The sequence below is a fragment of the Odocoileus virginianus genome, chromosome 23 (genome assembly GCF_023699985.2).
Source record: "Odocoileus virginianus isolate 20LAN1187 ecotype Illinois chromosome 23, Ovbor_1.2, whole genome shotgun sequence".
In the NCBI taxonomy this organism is placed as follows: domain Eukaryota; kingdom Metazoa; phylum Chordata; class Mammalia; order Artiodactyla; family Cervidae; genus Odocoileus; species Odocoileus virginianus.
The window spans coordinates 12,959,225-12,966,396 of NC_069696.1; the positions used below are offsets into that span (position 1 = coordinate 12,959,225).

Genomic DNA, 7,172 nt, shown 5'->3' on the forward strand with positions numbered 1-7,172 from the left:
CATTGGTGGGTGGGTTCTTTTCTAGATGAGGCAAACTGCAGGTACTGCAGGGGGTGAACCGGCAGCCTAGGTCCGTAAGCTGACAAACGCCCGAGGCTCTGAACACCTGCTCCACACGCTGCCCTGGGCAGCCCCAGGCTGACTCGCCCGCCTCCACCACCTCTGTGTCCAGGTCAAGTTCTGAAGTTCCCAGATGAGTGGGCGGCACCCACCACGTGGCCCCATGTGCAGCCTCTTCCGTGACCTGCTTGTGGACATCCAGGACTGACTCCGCAAAGGGTCACATTTGAGAAGTCACTGGTTGGGGAGGGGGGCAAATACCCACTGCGGCGAGAAGTTCTCTGACACTTGGAGGGAACACCCACTTTCCTGGGACAACAGACAACATACCCCTCACCCTCCAACCCCAATCTGTCTCCAAAGCCCCCTTACCCATTTTTCTTTAAACGAACAACCCACCCCATTTTCCCAGCCTCTCACAGAGCTCTGGAATAGTGGGTCGGGGACTGTTTTCTCCATGAACATGTCTTGCCGGGAAAGACTGACAAACTGACAAACAGGCACGAGAATGCCAAGGCCGAGTGACAACGGATGCTCCTGTTCCAGGGCTCACACAGCTGCCTCCTCTAGCCCCAGACACGTCCCCAGGACCCTGCCAAGCAGAGCCCAAAGGGCAGAGACAGGGTGCCAGTAGACAGGGAGCTCCTGAGAAGAGGAGGCCTGAGCTTCCAGGTGAGGGCCAGCCTGTGACCCTCCCACCTCGCACAGGACAGCTACCCAGAGGGCAAAGACTGGGTCCCACCCTCACCGCGCCCCTGGCGAGCAGGTGGCCCGGACCCCGGACCCTGTCTGGAGCCCAGGTCCTCTTCTGGACATCGGGGTCCCAGCTGTCCTCCTGCTCTCAGACAGAAACACATGGGGAGCTGCTTGCAGCAGCTGACCAAGCCAGTGTGCTGGGGGGACAAGACAGACAAGAGGGAGCCCCTCGGAGCCCAGGCCGGCTGCTGCTGCCTTGGGGTCAACCACCTTCCGGGAAAATCTGGGGCCCACCTCAATCCCCACCCCCCACCCCCGGTCAAAAGTTTGCCCAAGATGCACTGGCATGGGTTATAAAACAGGCAGGTGCCCAAGGAAGGTGCCTCAGCTGTGGCACCAGGGGCCCTGGAAACAGCCCCGCCCTGAGCTGGGGGTGGTTGTTTACCACTTAAGAAAAAAACAGCCTAAAACAGCTTCTGGGTGGAATTTCAGGTCCTGGAGATTTCTAAGTAGCCAGGCGTCTCCCCGTCGTATTTCTTTCTTTCCTCCCCTCTCCAGGCCTGCGCTCCCTCTTTGTTGCCAAGCTCAGACGACGCTGCTGAAACCCAGCCCAGCGCCCCGCGAAGCCCGGAAACTTCCAGCTCCGCGACTGTGCGCAAAGTTGGGGTCGCGGGACCGGGGTGACAGCGGCGCCGCGGGGCCGGGTGCAGCGTGCCCCGGGGCCGGCGGCCTCTCGCGGCTTCGCTCGGCCCGGCCGCGCCCGGACCTCGGACCGTGCGCAGGCCGGACGTGAACTTGACTCCGGCGGTGACCGCGGGGCACCCGGGGATGACCTGGTAAGCGGCGCCCGGCTCTGCCGCCTTCGCCCTCGGCGCCCCCCCGGGGCCGCCGGGGTCCGTGGGCCGGGGTTCGGGGCCGGGGATCGGGCCGGGAGGGGGCGCCCGGCGGGCGGGCGCGGGCGCGGGGGGCGCCGCCGTGACCGTGGCCGCCATGGAGCGCACGGCCGAGCCCGCGGCCCTCCGCCCAGCGAAGCCGCCCGCCCCGGCCTTGCGAACAAAGACTCGGGAAGTTCGGAAGGGAATCTTTCCCGACATTTTCGTCCCCCCCCAACCTCGGCCGCTGGGTCTGGGCGGCGGCCATCAGGGCTCTTAAAGGGGACAGAAGCTCGCTCTGGTTTTCTCTGCCCTCTGGTCTTGCTCGCCCCCCACCCGCGCTGGCAGGAGTGCAAGGAGGGGGCGCCGTGCTGCTTCAGCTTCAGGTGTTAAGCACCCCGCCAGGCCCGGGCCAGCCCGGGGCTGCAAGCGGATCAGGGCCTGTGGGGTGAGAGACCCCGGCAGCCAGGGGGAGGCAGCCCTGGACCCCCGCCCTGTTGACCCCGGCCACTGCCCTGCCAGGAGGTCCTGGGGGCGCTTCTGATCCTCGCCTCCTGCCTGAGCCGCCTCCCTGTGGCCCCCCCCGGGGTGATCCTCCGGAGTGGACCCCCAGCCGCCACCAGCTGCCGCCCTGTGCTCTGCCTCGGGGGCTGTTGTGCCAAGGCAGCGTAGTGCCAAGTGCGGTGGAGGTTTGGGGGACACAGCCTCGCCGCGTGGTCAGGGCCTGAGGGGCGGGGGCGGCCTGGGCCCTGGGGGGCCTTGTCCCGGGAAGCAGGGCTGGGAGCAGTGTGTCCCCACTGGCCTCTGCCCACAGGCCTAGGCCCCCTCCGGCCACTTTCTCTGCACTTTCCTCCAACGTTTGCCTGAGACAAGGCCTCCTGTGAGTGGCCTGATCCCTGGGGGGGCACCCAGGGGGTGGGTGGTGGCAAAGCATCCTAGACCCCCAGAGGAGTGCCCTGGGCTCTGAGGCTCTGAGGTTGATTACCCCCCGTTTCCCCCTGTCCCAGGCCAGGTCCCCCAAACCCCAGCAGGGAAGGCCTGACTGGGCCTGCTCTTGCCCATGGACCAGTTCCCAACCTTCCAGAGGCCGTGGCTCAGGTCACCTCCATCCCCAGGACACCTGGACCCCAGTGTCCTCGCCACAGAAGGCCACGAATGGAAAAGGCCTGGGCCCACGGGGGTCTGGACAGGTCACCACCCTCAGCACCCTGGACGTTCCAGCAGGGGCCTCGAGTGGACCGTCTTCAGGGATCAGGTGGGGTGCAGTGCAGAGTTTGGGGGACGGTGGGAACAGAGAGCACAGACCTGCCCTAAGAGGAGGCCTTGCGACGACTCTGGCCACTTGCTGTCCAGTGGGTAAAAGCCTAGGGTTCCAGAGCTTCTGGCTTTTCAGGGGAAGGAAATCTAGATTTGTGCACAGGATGCCCAGATTTTGAAAACCCCAAATGCAGGACAGAGGAAATGCATCCCTGGGGTGAAGCCAGCCGTGGCTCCCTGAGGTGCAACCCCTGTGTCTCCGTGAGCTGTTTGGTGTTAAAGTGGGTGGGGGGCAGGTTTCTTCAAGACCCCAGCCCCAGCCCAAGCTATAATAAGGAAGCCCTGTAGATCTGGGGTGCAGGGAGGGGGGAGTTTGTGCCTTATCTCAAAGGAATCACCTCCATATACTGAGTCATTCAGGTGGCTGAAGCTGGTTTGTCTCTTTAAGATCTGATCTGCTTAATTGAGCTGTTCTGAAGTTAAAATCTTCCTAAACCGAAGTACCCAATTTACCCTGGCCCCAGATCCTCTGGGCAACCTGCCTGTCCACTCGAGCTGGGGCCCTGATGCTCTGCAAGTGGGGAAGGAGAGGCAGGATGCAGAAAGTGAACCTGAACTTGAACTTCCTTACATCCCAGGCAATTAAGCCGCTGCTGCTGCTGTTTAAGAAAGCCTGGGCTTATTGTTGCAACGAAGGGTCACCTCTTCTGTGAGGCAGGCCTGCACTCAGACCTTGTCTTGTGATGTCTGGATGACCCTGGGCCAGGAATCTCACCTCTCTGAGCCTCAACTTCCTCACTCATAAAATGGGCTCAATAGCAGTTCTGATTCAGTGGAGTCCTGGGGGAGAGTTGTGACTGCTGTGTGCCTGCTCAGTGTGGCTCGAGCACCCGGAGGCACCCGGGAAATCTAGCTGCTGTTATTTGAGGTGGACTGTGGCTTCCTGCTTCTCTAACACGGCACCTACTTCTGGGGCAGCTTTTCAGATCTCGTATCAGCTCTCAATGGCTTGCCTCTCCGCAGTTTTTGTGTTTCTTTTCTTACCCCTAAAGAAACCATCACTGAGCCACTCACTCGTGTTTATAGCCCTGTGCTGAATACAGGGGGTCGAGCGGTGAGTCTGATATGGGCCCTGCCTTGAGAAGCTGCAGGGTGCCCTGTGCAGTTATAACACGAGGATGAGCCTCTGTCAGCTAACTTGCTGTCCAGAGAAGGTTGTTTCCTGCCATGCTCCTGCTGCTGGCTGTGCCGTCTTTGTTGAATGCCCCCAGGGATGAGCAGCTCACTACCTCTCTAGCAGTGTTTCTGTAGAAGCTGTCAGAGGAAGCCTCCTAGAAGGCTCTTAGGAGCCTTCACTGGTAGGACCAGAGGGAGGCAGGACTGCAGCAGTGGTTCTGGGTCTGAGGCATTTGGTTTTCCTGGGGAAAACACACACCTGGAAAGTAGGTCCTAAAAATGTGGCCAGGTGCTGATTTTCAGTCTCCAGGGAAAGCACTGCACATGATCGATGCATGTTTTTGCAAAACAGAGCCCTGTTTCCTATTTTTGCCAATAGTATGTGCAGCAAGGAGAAGCGGGAGAGAAGGGGTCACGCAGTATGAAATAAGACAAACCGAGGACAGAAAGTGGGCCGCTGCATGCAGGAAACTGGAAAGCAAGGGCCAGGTTCTGGAGGCCCCGGGCTCCTCGCTGGGACTGGCTACATCGGTGCAGCGAAAGTGAAAGTGTTAGTCGCTCGGCCGTGTCCGACTCTTCGCCACCCTGTGGACTGTAGCCCGCCAGGCTCCTCTATCCATGGGATTCTCCAGGCAAGAATCCTGGAGCGGGTAGCCATTCTCTTCTCCAGAGGATCTTCCTGACCCTGGCGTTGAACCTGGGCCTCCTGCACTGCAGGCAGATTCCTTACTTCCTGAGCCACCAGGGAAGCCCAACATCAGTGCCGAACCCAGTGCAAAATTAAAATTCAGAAGTATTGAGATTTTCAGGAAGGTGACGGCAGAGTGTTAGGCGAGTGCGGGGCCTTCGGAATGCAGGGCCGTGCCGAGCGTGGGGCCCTGTGTGGCAGAGGCCGCAGGCCGCACCCCCCAAGCTGGCCCGGCTCCCTGCACGTGTCCCTGCCGCGTGCCGAGGGCCGGGGAGGGCCTGCCCGTGGCTCTCCTGCAGGAGCATGACTCTTCTGCAGTGATTTTTTTTTTTTCCATCACCGATGTTACATGCTAATTTTAGAACATTTTGAATCCTCATAAAAGAAGAAAGGAAGTCTTCAATCACCTGTGAAACAACCCTCAGAAATAGCCAGTGGGAGCACTTCATCTAGCTTCTATAAAACATAATTTTAAGCAGAATGAGCATCTTAGCATCTGATTATATGTATCATTTTGTCTTCTGCTTGTTTCACTAAATATTTTATCACAACTGGTTCCCCAAATCAGAAGATACTTTTCTGCAGGTTGGTTTTTAATGACTGTTTAATATTCCACTGATGAATGTCCTCATGGGCTCAGTCACTCAGTTGTGTCCGTTTGTGACCGCATGGACTGTAGCCCGCCAGGCTCCTCTGTCCATGGGATTTCCCAGGCACGAATACTGGAGTGGGTTGCCATTTCCTCCTCCAGGGGATGGTCTCGACCCAGGGATTGAACCCGAGTCTCCTGTGTCTTCTGCATTGGCAGAGGGATTCTTTGCCATTGATCCCCTGGGGAAGCCCCAGAACTCTTTAACTAACCCCTCATTATTGGACACTTCTGTTATTCCCAGTTATTTCTGGTTTTTCGCGTTGTTTGGGGAATGTCTGTGTGCATGTTAGGGCTTATTTCCTAAGGAATCGAAGGCTGTTAGGAGAAACTTTCAGGTTCCAGAAGCCTTTGGAGGTTGTCTGCAATCCCACCTTGGCCAGGGGCTCAGCCCCCAGCACCTGCACGGCAACAGCACTGGGGGGAGGGCCTGCTGGGCCTCTTGACTCTTAGAGGGAAACTCAGCCCTCGTCAGAGTTGACCTGACCGGCCAGTGGTGAGCACACACAGCCCTGGCTGCTGCGTCCACGGCTGCTCCGTAATGGACCGTAACCAGCCCCCCTTTACAGACAAGGCCGGGGCACTGGCCCGGGGCCCTCCTGCCTGTCCTGTGCTGAGAAGGCCACGTTCGTGATTACGAAGCAGGAAGCGGTCCCTCTCCCCAGCAGACTTCCAGGAGGATCTGGGGGTCCAGGCTGCCTAGAACCCCGAGGCTCTCAGGCTGGGGACGGGATGAGACAAGGTTTAGCGAGGTGCCCACGCGTGGGCGATGCACAGTGAGTGGTAACCAGGCTGAGGAGGAGGTGGGGAGGAGGAGGAGGGGAGACGGCAGGGGAGGTTACAGCCCCTCGGGCGAGGACGGCCCTCAGTGCGACTGGCCACCCGCCCGCAGGCTCCTGAGCGCAGGGGTGAGATCTGCTGACCCCAGCCCAGCGCTGCCCGGCGCCGTGGAGCTCCGTGTATGCGGCGACTGGGCCGCATCCCCAGGGTCTCCTTCGGAGGCATCTGGGCTTACTGGGGGCAGGGTGGGGTGTCAGGTTCCTGGTGCTGCTGTGACAAAGTCCACCAATCTGATGGCTCAAGTGGTCAGAAGTTATGGAGGCTGGAAGTCTGCAGTGTCTCACGGGCCTCAAATCAGGTGGGGGCAGGACTGCCTTCTTCTAGAGGCTCTGGAGGAGAATCTGTTTCCTGGCCTCTTCCAGCTTCTGGAGGTGCCCACATTCCTTGGCTCGTGGCCCCTTCCTTAATCTTCAGAGAGAGTGGTGTGTTGCTTTCTCTGATTGTATCTGGGAAGGAGTCCTGTCGTCAGCTCGTCCCCACCTGGATAATCCAGCTGCTCTCCCAGCTCCGGACCTTTAACTTCATCACTTGCAGAGTGGATTCAGACTGTTCTGGATTTATCCCTGGGCTGAGGAGCTTCCTGCCCAAGGCCACTCCGACTCCAGGCTCTGTCCACCTCAAGGGCAGAGGGTCTGGGGACTCTGGCAGCTTCTGTGTCAATTTGGGAGCTCCCCTTTCTCTTCCTCAGCCCTGTGGGTAAGGCACAGTGGGCACTGCTATCATCCCCATTTTACAGATGGGCAAACAGAAGCCCAGACAGGCCAGATAACTTGCCAAAGACCGTATAGCTGGCCAGGGGCAGGGCTGAACCTTGGTGATGGCTGGACCTTAAACTTGGGTTCCCAGGGTCCCACCACCTGCTTCCAGGAATGTGGTCTTGCTCAGCTCTCAGACATAGTTCTTGATTCTTTCCAGAAGAGTGGTGAGGCTTCCC

General features: G+C 59.3%; 1 long non-coding RNA gene across 1 annotated transcript; it reads left to right on the forward strand.

Annotated features, from left to right (window-relative positions):
- Positions 1-747: 747 nt before the first annotated feature.
- LOC139030577 (uncharacterized) lies at positions 748-5,230 on the forward strand. Its single transcript, XR_011482961.1, has 2 exons — positions 748-2,883; positions 4,441-5,230. It is a non-coding gene; the product is annotated as an uncharacterized lncRNA (long non-coding RNA).
- The last annotated feature ends 1,942 nt before the right edge of the window (positions 5,231-7,172 follow it).